The 12,067-nt window shown below is 36.8% G+C and overlaps 1 pseudogene; it reads left to right on the top strand.

Annotated features, from left to right (window-relative positions):
* The first annotated feature begins 1,391 nt into the window (after positions 1-1,391).
* LOC109062755 lies at positions 1,392-4,802 on the top strand (annotated as a pseudogene).
* Positions 4,803-12,067: the final 7,265 nt, after the last annotated feature.

The following is a 12,067-nucleotide window of genomic DNA, read 5'->3' as shown; positions in this document are numbered from 1 at the left end:
TCATGTATGATATGGAGTTAAGCAATGGACTGATATCCATTTAGAAGTCTTTTTTGAGTTCATTTTGGTGCATATATGCATTGGAAGGCATTCTCTGTGCCATTCTGGGGAGCAAGGATATGTCCTGTGAAGACCAGAGGGGTTAACAGGTCTCCTTAGGAATTTCAGTCTGGTTTTGCTAGGTTGGGGGAAGTCAATCCAACGATCTTGTTTACTCTCATGGCTTTACATGTGAGGGTCAGACTGTCCATTTCTTCGATTACTTGCCCCAAATTAGACAATCTCTTCTTCGAATTGAAATTGTCAATAATTGTTCTAATGGTGTGTTAATGTTGAAAGCTGTTCTGTGAAAGAGTTGGTTGGTTATCAGACTGTGGTGCTGGGAGTTGATTTACAACATCCTGCCTTTCTGTGGAATTCGGCTCATGTTTCAACCAGGCTCCCGATCGAATCTTTAATTTGTCTGGTTCACGCTACATATCCCCCCTTCGATCAGCAAGGTGTTTAGCTGAAGACATCGTCGATCGCTGGAGAAACAAAGGCAGAAGAAGCAGACAAACACAGCAAACAACAAGACAACACCTCCATGACAGTTACTGTACTGGTGCAGGCATCAGGTTATTTAGGTACACGTGGTTAAGTTTAATTAGTCCATGTAGTTTAGTACATTGAGGATAGTTTAGATCATTTTGGAAATTGTTGTTGTATTTTGATTCGCCAATCAAATTTGTGGATAACTTTGTTTGGTTCTTCTACAGTAGGTTGTCTTAATTTAAACGTTTACCGTTAATTTTCTAGTAACATCATTTGCAATGAAATGAGTTGACCTATCGTGCATGGAGCTCTCTGGCTTCCATTCAGTTTAGAGTGGCTGGCGGATATTAGGTGTGAGTCAATCCTAATATCAGACCTTCGACCCTTGCAGGGTGTCTAGGTGTTTCACCTACTCAGGAAAGAGGGGAAGGAGAAGGATAGGTCAGAGAAGAACAAAACAAAACAAACAAAACAAAGCTGCTGTGGGCTTTCCTAGCATGGCTTACAACTGCTGTTGAGCTAGGATGTCATGTGCAGCTAGTGTGTCATGTACCTTAACTTAGTGTCAGATGTTATAAGCTATTGTGAGGATGGCTGCATGTTTCTTCATGGAGGGTATATGTAACTTTGTTACACTAAAATTTGGACATTCTACCTGTGGGAAGAATATATTTGTTGAATGTGTTATCAGTAGATGTGGTTACCTCTGGGTGTAGGTAATGTTGTGTGTGTTAAAGGTGTAGTGTATGTGTGGTCAGATCTGTTTCAGTCTGTGTTGTCTCCCCCCTTTGCTTGTATGTCACTGAAGACTGGATGCAGTTGTTTACTCACCAACTCTGTGTTTTTGTATGAGACTGACACCTAGTGGACATTTTAGGATGTGAGTTTACAGACTTCCAGACACACTTGTTTTGCACACGTCTCTCAAACACAGAACCAGGAAACTCAGTTCAGAGAAACTGAAACTGATCTGCTGTTGAGCTGTTGTTTGTGTGTCTGTATTGCTGTAGACAGTGAAATGGCTGAAGCCAGTGTTTTTTCAGTGGAGCAGTTCAGCTGTCCAGTGTGTCTGGATCTCCTGAAGGATCCTGTGACCATTCCCTGTGGACACAGTTACTGTATGAGCTGCATTACAGACTGCTGGGATCAAGAGGATCAGAAGAGAGTCTACAGCTGCCCTCAGTGCAGACAGACCTTCAGTCCAAGACCTGCTTTAGGAAAAAACACCATGCTGGCTGAAGTGGTGGAGAAACTGAAGAAGACCAAACTAAAAGCTGCTGTTCCTGCTGGACCTGGAGACGTGGAGTGTGACATCTGTATTGGAAGAAAACACAAAGCTGTCAAGTCCTGTCTGGTGTGTCTGGAGTCTTACTGTCAAACTCACTTTGAGCGTCATGAAGAGTTTCATTCAGGAAAGAGACACAAAGTGACTGATGCCACTGGACGACTGCAGCAGATGATCTGCCAGAAACATGAGAAGCTTCTGGAGGTTTTCTGTCGTACTGACCAGCGATGTGTTTGCATGCTGTGTGCAATGGATGAACATAAAAACCATGAGACTGTATCAACTGCAGCAGAGAGGACAGAGAAAGAGGTATGAACTGAAACACATTGATGTATTAATGCTGACACTTCAAGTGTTTCTCCTCACTGCAGTATCCAGCTGTATCATGAGTGCATCATGTCATCTACTCTCTCATTGGGAGTTACTACATGACACCTCTGTGCATTAGAGCATGAGCTGAACTTTACTCGCCTTTGTCACATCGCTCAAGATTTCCACTATAACTGTACATGCATCAGAGTTATTGTTTTTTGCTGCAAACTGCACTCAGTTTGAACATTTATTTCTTCACATTAATTCTTGATTGCAGAATAATGATGGCAATAAACTTATATGCCTTCCTTCATATGTGAGGACTTCATGGAAATTAAATTAAATTAATGATCTTAAAACTCTGAGAAACATAAATAAGATTTTTATTTTTTTTAAATCAAACAGGCACAATTTTACATGATTTTGTGATAGTTTTGTGTTATATGTGAGGTTTGCTGTTTTTATTTTCTCCTGCAGAAACACTTGAAGGAGACACAGAGTGAAATCCAGCAGAGAATCCAGCAGAGACAGAAAGATCTTGAGCAGCTGAGAGAGGCTGTGGAGTCTCATAAGGTGAGTTTGGAGAAGAAGAGAAGTTTGAGACACAGTTTGACTCCTCTTTCAGTCCCACTGAAGCCGCTGTGAGGAAGCAGTAAGAGCTGATTGTGATGTGTGTCTAACAGCGCTCTGCACAGACAGCAGTGGAGGACAGTGAGAGGATGTTCACTGAGCTCATCCGCTCCATTGAGAGAAGCCGCTCTGAGGTGACACAGCGGATCAGAGATCAGGAGAAGACTGCAGTGAGTCGAGCTGAAGGACAAATGGAGCGACTGGAGCAGGAGATTGAAGATCTGAAGAAGAGAAACACTGAGCTGGAGCAAGCTTTCACACACAGAAGATCACATCCATTTCCTGCAGGTGACAGAGATCTAGAAGAAAAAGTAGTGCAGGTAATTGGGGACAGTGTGAGATAATGAGGTCTTTGAGTCGTGTGTATTTTTATTCCTGCAGAGTCTTCAGTGTCTCTCAGCTCCTCCTGAATCTACAGAAAACATCTCTGTCAGTTTCCTCTTTTCTTTTGATGGTGTGAGAGAATCTGTCTGTCAGCTGAGACTCAAACTAGAGGATTTCTGCAAAGAGGAGATGAAAAAGATATCTGGTAAAATATTAGAGATTCATCTGCTCTCTGTAACGAGACAAACATCATCTAATATCATAAAGAAAATGTGAGAAATGTCTAAGGAATAGATACAGGTATGATTTTCTCTCTGAGTGTTTATATCTGTTATTTTCACAGTCACTCACAGTAACATTGTTCCCAGAACCAGAGAGGACTTCCTACAATGTAAGTCACTAACAAACACAATGACACACACTATGATACTTTAACAAGAAAGTTTAGTTTGAAGTGACAGAACTGAAAAATAATATTATATTCACATTCATTATGAATTATGTGCAGTTACATTAAAGACATTAAAAGACATTAAAAAATACTCCAGTTTACATTTAATTATTAATTACTTTAAATTTGCAGTCAGATAACATTATTGAAATTTTTTATAGTAGTTTAATAATTAATACTCATTTAATTGTAAGGTACTTTCTTAAAACCATTATGAACCAACATACAAATACATAATGTGATAATAATGTGATACCCAATAGTTCATTTATACTTTAATACTTGCTGATCACCATAGCAACAATAAAACAACAAATCCAAAAAATTTCTAAAAATACAACTTGATATGTTTTGTCCAAATATCTACAGCTTTCTGTGCTTGTGTGTGAATTGTAGGCCTGCATGTGAATGTGTTTGCATTTGTGTTTATGTAAAAAACAATAAATTAACTCTGATAGATCAAAACAATCTTTAAAAATAAGTAAATAAGGATAGATAAGATATAAATGAGATAAATAAGATAGCATAACTTTTACAACTCCTGATTACTTTGTGTTTTTTTTTTTTGTTTGTTTTTCATCAGATTCGCATCAGTTCACTCTGGATCCAAACACTGCATATAAACACCTCTCTCTGTCTGAAGAGAACAGAGTAGTGACTTACACTCACACACCTCAGCCGTATCCTGATCATCCAGACAGATTTGATCGTTATCTTCAGGTGTTGTGTAGAGAGAGTGTGAGTGGACGCTGTTACTGGGAGCTTGAGTGGAGTGGGAGTGATGTGTTTATATCAGTGTCATATAAGAGCATCAGCAGGAAGGGATCTGGTTGTGAGTGTGTGTTTGGATGTAATGATCAGTCCTGGAGACTGTACTGCTTTCTCTCTAGTTTCTCATTCTGGCACAATAACAAAGAGATTAAACTCCCTGTTTCCTCCAGCTGCAGGAGAATAGGAGTGTATGTGGATCACAGAGCAGGAACTCTGTCCTTCTACAGCGTCTCTGACACAATGAACCTCATCCACACAGTCCAGACCACATTCACTCAGACGCTCTATCCTGGGTTTAGTGTTTACGGATCACTCAAACTCTCTGATCTGACAACATAAATACAGACTGTGATTCTCTGTCAATATTGTGGCACAGTTTGATTCACAAAATGAGAGCAGAGGGTCTAATTACAAGCAGTTTCGTTATTAACACACAGAAAAAACACTCAGCAACACCAAGAATACTCTGGAGAACAGAAAACCAAACCATATACACTGTACAAAATGAACCAAATGGATATTTAAATATGCAAGACAATGAGAGATAAAACTAGGCACAGCTTGGACTGATCAGTCGACTAATTAGAAACAATAGCAAACAAAAACACAGACTAAACGCAGGACAAGAAACTAAACTCAAATGAACCAAAACAGACAATAACTGTGTCTCAATTCAGATGCTGTATCCTTCGAAGGCTTTATCTGAAGACCGACTGCATCACAGCAGCGGGAATTAAACTCGGGTCGCTGTGAGCGCAGATGCGCTGCATGTCAAGGCTATTGACGCAGACACCATAGGATTTTTTAACAGAAAATTCAGATTTAAACTTACAAATAAAGTGCTGGGTTTCCACCTAATTGAACATTTAATGTTACAAAAACACTTAAATGTTGATATCTTACTAAAATATCTAATGTAGTTTATTATGTACATATGAAGATCAAGGTGCACATATTTAGACAGGTTGTGTTGTGTTCAGACTGTTGAATATCACTTTTTTAAAAGTCCAGTACAAACATTAGTCACTCATCAACGGCAGCTGTCACACGTGCTAGACGACAAGAGTGATCCTCCGTATGTCAGACTGACCCATTTAACAACTCGTGTGGCCTTGAAAAACTGTTTTAAGGATGCAGCACCTGAACTGGGACACAGCAAATATGTGACATAATGTTGTTGATCACATCTTTGATATACTATACTTGATATAGTATATCAAGGTAATAACTGACTTTAAAAGATTTTATAAATAGTTGGATACTATAACTGATGTGACCAGCCAGAAAAAAAACTTTAAGCAACAGCTGCTAGAAGAATATTATGGCAACGGCGTTGTTTTGACTTTTATTTAACTTTAACTGCTGCTCTCTGATGTACTGTAAGCGTCTTCTGCAGGAGAATAGCTGATTTGTCGTAGTAAGAAAATGTTGTTTTAAAAGCTTGTGACGTTGTAACTGTATCTGTTGATCATTTCATGCCAAAAGCAACCTTTCTCCTGCATTTTTTGATGACATTATTTGTGTACTTTGTCAAATAACTAAATTATCTGTTACACCATCCTCTTTACTGTTGCTAAGTGATGTTTATGTTTTTTGGCAGTTTACACTTTATACTTCCTGCTGGTGTTGCTGTTCTATCAGTAACTGATGCTTAAAGTCCCAAATTACAACTAAACGTTGATGTTGTTCAGTTTCTATGTGCTCTATGAATTAATGCTTTTTGTATGTCGTCTTCAGCTGTATTTGAAGAGTAACTGTGTGTGTTCAGATACTCTAGATTGTGTGAACACACACACACACACACACACACACACACACACTGAGATGAACTCTCTCTGTGTTTTAGATACTCAGTCCAGGTAATCATGGTTTTGACCATACATCAGTTAATAAAATATTAGTTGTTTTTATCGCAACTCAAATATAATCATCTGAGTCAAATGAGAGTCAGTGAGTGTGATAAATATCAGAGTCACAGTACAGCAAACCTCAAATACAGCTGCAAGAAAAAGTATGGAAGGTCTGGAGATTTACTTGTATTTCTGCATAAATTGATCTAATCTGTTTAAAGGAATATCAAAATTATAAATTTCATGTCTCTATGGACTACTTGCGCAACTACTTCTGCGTTCTACTTAATACGGCTCAGGTGTTTCTAGTAACTCCTGCATACACACACAATTGCATACACATCTACATACAGACAGTTACACAGGAGATTATTACAGCATCAGCAACGGACAGCTGCGAGAGACAGACACAGAGTGTGAGGGAGGCCTGGGAAGATAAAAACACAGAAAATTAAACAGAAATCAGCACCAAGTAAATATTTAAGATGGATACATTGTTCTCAATAACTTCACCTGAACATTTCGACTAAAGCGATTTTGGCAGCTGGCCAAATTATATTAGATGATTTGAGCGGGGATCAATGAAAAAAGTCAAGAATATCAAGTTAATCCACTGTATAGAGCAATACTCTAGAGGAATTAGTGGGCTAAAGTCAGTCACACCTCGACTTTCTTCCAAATAACACACATTTCATGCATAATATTATAAATACAGGCCTGTAGTTCCTGCACATTTTTGTTTTTCTGAATTATGTGAAATGGTTAATAAAAATAGGTAATACAAAACGATTATGTGGTCACCAAGATGAATTGGTTTAGTCTTGACTTCTGGTCGTGAGTGACAGTGTTGGGGGGGGGGGGATCTGTTGATTGTCGAGTGCCAAATAAACACAGAGATGGACAGGAAAAGGACAAAGCCATCAAGTGCCCAATTTAGAAAAAAAAAAAAAAAAAAGAAAAGAAGAAGAGGAGAAACGATGAAAAGATAAAGGTATGCAACTATGTTCTCTCTGTATGATTATTACGGTATCCATGTCATGAATGAAGGGCTAATGTTAATTGGTGTGTATAAGTTTGTTAGCATTTTTGCTATGATGCTTATACAACTGGATTCTCTTAGGTGTGTTTTTCAAATGTTCTAATGAAGGATTTGTGCAATTGAGAAATATAATTTTCTCTTTCACTTATGTTGTTATAATAAAATATAACTGTTTGTGCAGAATTTTTGTCCCCCGCTCGAAGCGGGTCTCCCCCAGGCTGTAATTCAGTGTAGAACCGCCACTGATCATGTGCACACTGGCTTTGTCTGAAGCAGACAGGAAAGAATATGACAAAGTTAAAGAAGCGTTCGAGAAACACTTTATTCACAGGCACAATGTTATCTTTGAGAGGGTTAAATTCAACAGAAGGTGCAAAGAACCGTGTGAGTCAGCAGAAATGTTTATTACTGCAGCTCATAAACTATCAGAAATTTGCCAGTGACTCAAGAGTAACATATTGTAGACACTGTATATCCTGTACTTACTGCTTATTGCCCTTTGGTTAGATGCTAACTGCATTTTGTTGCCAAGAAACTAACATTTCAAACGACAATAAAAATGAATCTAAAATAAAGAATAATAAGAGACAGACTGTTAGTTGGAAATAACACCCAAAAAAAACAACAAAAAATAAATTAAATAAATAAATAAAAAAACAAAGTGAAGAAAGAAAAACCCAGCAGACACTCATAACCTTACGAAACAAAAATATATGTGAATTTTGATATATGGGACTATATTTTTCAATATTCTGCAATGTATGCATGAACCATGTATAGCCATATAGTGATACATATAAAATATATATTTAGTAATAAGAAACAATACTGTAGTCTACTACATAGCTTCATTGAAACACTCATTCCTTTTTATTAACACATGGGTTTACATACAAAATTAAGTGTCTCATTAATACATTCCCAATATGCCTACAAAGGTCCGCAATTCTACACAGATTCAGGCAAATTAATGTCCACATTTAATCATTCAGCAGACACTTTTATCCAAAGCGACTTAAATGAGGACAACAGCAATCATACCAACAAAAGAGCAATGATATGTAAGTTATGTGATAAGTCTCGGTTACATAACACAGTACATGAAGCAAGTTTATATATATATATAGTACAAATGTATTTTCACAATACATTTAGTAGACATTACCAATATTATATTTATTATATATTACACACATATTTATAGTCATATATTACGGGATATAAACATACATATATGGATATTTATTACAAAATATATTTGTCAGATTTGGTTACATATAAATGTAACTTACATGTTCCCATATAGATGTTAATATACACACGTGGTCAGAAGTTGGTACCATGGTAAATATGATCAAAGAAAGCTGTGGAAATAAATCTGCATTGTTAACCCTGTTGATCTTTTATTTTAAACAATCACAAAAATCTATCCTTTCACTGGAGAATAAGAATTCAAAATGGGGGAAATATCATTATGAAATAAATGTTTTTTCTCTAACACACATTGGACACAATTAATGGTACCCTTTTATTCAATACTTTTTGAAACCTCCATTTGCCAAAATATTATAGGAGTTTTCTCCTGTAAAGCCTGATGAGTTTGGAGAACACCTGACGAGATCAGAGACCATTCCTTCATCCAGAATCTCTCCAGACCCTTAGATTCCCAGCAGGGCCGCATTAAGACCTCACTGGGCCCTGGGGCTATGACTTACTGCAGGGCCCCCATCACAATAATGATATATATATATATATATATATAGCTTAAAATAGTATTTTTATCCAATCAAAAATTTTGATGCATTGAAATTTCATAAATTTTACCAATTCCCATATCTCAAAAAAAAGTACAAATTAAAAAAATAATAAAAATACTAGCCTACCTAAAAACAAACTTAGTGAAGACAAGTAAACAGTGATGAAGAACACAGAAACTGACCTACAGACACTTAAAGCACTGAATAAGAAATATTATATTGTATAAAATAAATAGACAACAAATAGACTGAAAGTGATTCGGTCAAGAACAGTGAGTGATTTTCTTTCTAATGTTTAATTTACATTATTGGAACAAATGGCAACAGCAGCTATATTAGGCTGCCTTGGAGGAACAGTCCACCCAAAAATTAAAGTTATGTTGTTGTTGTTCTAAACCTGTATGAGTTTCCTTCTGCTGTTGAATTCAAACATATATATTTGGAACAATACTGGTAACCAGACAGTTTCTGTCCCCCATGACTTCCATAGTATGAAAAAAAAAGAAGAAAAAAAAACACCCTCTTGGAGTTAACAGGGACAAGAAACTTTCTGGTGGTTAAATTTCTGGGTGAACTATATCCCTTTAAAATCTCATCCTATGCCAGGATCTCATAATAGCCAACTAGTGCACATGCTTTATAATTTCCTATGCCAGGAACTATTAACGGTCATTTAAGTCACAAATGACTGTGTTGACGAGGAGACACGTAACTATGTGTATTCTAATGTTTCAACACAAGGCATGAAAAATAACTCTTAGTTTAGTCAGGCGCAGACGAGCAAGTGCACTCCACGCGTATCAGAAACCGTCTTAATGTGCACATTTGCCAAAATGAATTCTGCCTCACTGCATAATGTCCCTGAACAGTTAAATTAGTTTTTAAACCACAATGCTTAAAATGTGTTTAAATGAAAAGCTTACATCATGACGCGCAAAATGAATACTAGGCCTATAGAGTTGGCTCAAACACAAAAAGCAAGATATATCTATCAAGTTAATAATCAAACTAACCTAAAATCTGTGTGGATGATGACGCTGTGTTTTTATCTGCTCCATGTGTCCGGTCCATTTGCGGTTCCACAACTCCCACTCCATCATCAGCTTTAGTAGGCTAATATAAACTAGCTGTGGATTATAGTGACTAACTCATGTTTTCCCCTCTCTCCTCATTTTTTTCTCTGACTATTTATTTATTTATTTTTGAGTAGTTGACATTTTTACTTATCGAAAATTGTTCTTTGCATGACCATTTCTAGATTACACCAGAACAAATAAAGAGAGGTGAATGCAGACATTAGGCGCAGCGATCACCTGATAGATAGGCTACATGCACAGTTCGTTCAAAAGTAAAATATATAATAAATGCATTTGATTGGTAAAACAAACTCAAATGTGAAGTTTTAATCTCTAAAGGTAATGCATGGAATTTATGGAAAAGCTCCACTAAATAATAGCACTTAAAAAGTGAGGGGCGTGGTAGGGCTTTGGAGATCGGCGCTACTGATGTCCGTCAATCTACTCCACAGCCAATCACGAGCCCCCTCCTTGCTCGGGCCCCGGGGCTTCAGCCCTGCCTAGCCCAATGGTTAATGTGGCCCTGATTCCCAGCTCCATGTTGGTGGTGCTTCTCTTCAGTTCAGCACACTCCTTGTCTATAGGGTTCAGGTCAGAGGACTGGAATGGCCATAGCAGAAGCTTGGTTTTGTGCTCAGTGACCCATTTCTGTGTTGTTTTTAAGGTTTGTTTTTAGATTATTGTACAGTTGGAAGATCCAAACATGGTCCATTATAAGATTTCTAACAGAGTCAGTCACTTTTTGATTTTTTATCTGTTGGTATTTGATAGAATCAAAGATGCCATGTATCTAAACAAGATGTCCAGGACCTCCAGCAGAAATATAGGCCCACAACATCAAAAATACAGCTGTATATTTCATTTTACACACGGGATACTTTTTATCCCTGTGTTCACCAAACCCATCCTGAGTGTTTGCTGCTAAAAAGCTCATTTTTTAGTTACATCTGACCATAGAAGACAATTATCTTTTGCTGCACATCAGAAATATATTCTTTGGTTTTTCTCATTGTGATGGGTGATTAATTTGGAATTTGGCCTTTGTTTTGTTTTTCCACCTATTTATATTTCTGTGAAACATGAAGCCATGGCTGCATAATTTCATGTTCATAATCACACTGGTGGGCTCACAAATGTGAATATGAGTGGGAATATATTTCAGATATATTTTACTCATAAGAATTTCTAAGGGTACCAGTAATTGTGTCCAACATGTATTTGAGAAAAAAACAAAAGAAAAAAAAAAACCTTTATTTCATAATGATATTCCCCCCATTTTAAATTCTTATTCTGCAATGAAAGGTTAGATTTTTGTGATTTTCTAAATAAAAGATCAAAAGGATTAACAATGCACATTTATTTCCACAGCCTTCTTTGATCATATTTACCACGGTACCAACTTCTGACCACGTGTGTATAGTAGGGGTGGGCGATATAGCCTCAAAATTATATCACGATATTTCAAGAATATTTGCGATATTAATATTTATGACGATATACAAATAAATATGGAACAAGGTTGATTGCTGCAGGGAGGCAGCAGCATTTATTAGTGCAAACACAATGAAGGGCATTTTTCATCCTTTTCCAATGAGCTGCTGTCATTAATGACAGACGACCTAATTCAAGTGTAAATCTATTGTCATAAGGTGGCAGAAGCAGCATTTTAGTGTTGGGCAAGTTACTTAAAAAAAAGTATTTAGTTATAGTTACTAGTTACTTCTCACAAATAGTAACTGAGTTACATCATTATAAAAGTAACCAGGGAAAGTAATTGCGTTCTTTAAAAAAAAATTACCTATGTCAAATAACTTGGATGCCTCCAATATTAAATGTTAAATGAATGAAATGGACACTACATGGAACAAATTATTATTTTTAAACATTGTACACTAATACAAAACAGCAATTTAAAAAAATACTTAAAAAATAACACTGATGATTTTTTATTTTTATTTTGTGGCCATTTTTGAGACCCCCTTCTTGAATCAGACTTGCAAATAAATGTAACCTTGCTGAGCAGAAGGGCATTCTTTTA

The sequence above is a fragment of the Cyprinus carpio genome, chromosome B19 (genome assembly GCF_018340385.1).
Source record: "Cyprinus carpio isolate SPL01 chromosome B19, ASM1834038v1, whole genome shotgun sequence".
NCBI lineage: Eukaryota > Metazoa > Chordata > Actinopteri > Cypriniformes > Cyprinidae > Cyprinus > Cyprinus carpio.
Note: the sequence above shows the minus strand (reverse complement) of the source record. Positions and strands in the feature narration are given on the sequence as shown.